A 1,562-nucleotide genomic window follows, 5' to 3' on the forward strand; every position below is an offset into this window, starting at 1 on the left:
CTACAGGTGTTTCATCAAGTCAAAGGGAAGAATGTAAACAGCTGTGGTCAACAAGCAGAGCATCAGAAAAAGTATTTGAGGTTAGGCCATAGAATATTCAGGGCTAAAGTCCTAATGATCAGCTGGAATGATGTAATATTATATATTATATATCCTTCAAAGTAGGTTTTGGTCTGAGCAGACATGGGATCTTATGAATGGTGATGTCAGTTTCACTGAGAACGATACAACGTCCTCCTCCAGAGATGATGGAACTGGACATGGTGTTTAACCTGAAAAGGTTCCCAGCAGCAGGGGCCCCTTACCATTCCACTGTGTCTGACTGAGGGCCTGTCTGTCCACAGGCCCCTGAGGTAGAGCACCAAAACAAACTGAAGGACTAAGTGTTGTTAGGGTGATGGTTGAGCAGCAAGTTCACATCCCACAAATAATAAATGAAGGAGTGGACATGACAGTATATGAGTGTCCTCCTTCTCTGGTCAGTGACAGGACAGACTGAATAAAGAGGGAAGCTGTGCTGCCCTCCAGTGGACAACAGGACACTCACTGATGTGATGATACTGTACAGTATGTGCTGTATGACTGAAGGTGATCAAGTGTGTGTGTGTGTGTGTGTGTGTGTGTGTGTGTGTGTGTCGACCAGTACTGAGACCAAACCTACGCCCTTGAATTAAATCCTGCATTAACAACAACAGAGCTTCTCCACAACAACCACACAAACGTCTGAGCTTTCATGTGAACCAGACAAGTCTCTTGATGCTGCGTCGCTATTGATGAGCTGAAAATCAGGCGGAAACACCAAATCACATTTGAATACAGCTGTTCTGAAAATGATGAATATGACATGTCTCTCATGTGAAGTACAAGCTCTAAGACACTGTATTCTCTTAACACTGATCTGTTGCTGCGTTTTTGGGAGTTTGTCTGAGAATTAGTTCAAAAATGTGACAAACTTTTAATGTAAAAGTGTCTGAAAACATCTGAAGCTAAACTTCAACAATCCCAACAAGCAAACTGGACTCTCCACACAGAGGAACGGACCGTGGTCTGGTTCGTCCTGCACGTTCTGACGTTTGTTCCATCGTCTCCATGGTTACAACAAAAATATATTTTTGGGCATTTTTCAAAAAAAGGCCCGGTCGCCATCTTTTTTCTACATTTTCGACGCCAAATTTGGAATTTTTTAAAAAATCAAACAAGAATAACGATATTTTCAAGTCAATACACAATTGTTAAGACATTCCACACCTGTCCCAGGAAACTGAGCACGTTCTTAATGTCTAATAATCATTTTACACCAAGAAAACGCAGAGTATCAGTCAAAAGTGTGTTTTCCTAACAGACCCACTAACATTCTATTAATGTTTTATCTTTATAATAATAATAATAATAATACATTTTATTTAAAGGCGCCTTTCTTGGCACTCAAGGACACCGTACACAGTTACACAAATTGAGATTAAAAACACATTAAGAAGAAGCAACAATAAAAATGAAATATAAAAATAAAAACAATACAAAAGTGACAGAGCAATTGGCATCAGATGGAAAAGGCAGTTTTA

The sequence above is a fragment of the Seriola lalandi genome, unplaced genomic scaffold (genome assembly GCF_002814215.2).
Source record: "Seriola lalandi dorsalis isolate HSWRI2012SDOR001 ecotype SW California unplaced genomic scaffold, Sedor1 jcf7180002055008, whole genome shotgun sequence".
Classification (NCBI taxonomy): Eukaryota; Metazoa; Chordata; class Actinopteri; order Carangiformes; family Carangidae; genus Seriola; species Seriola lalandi.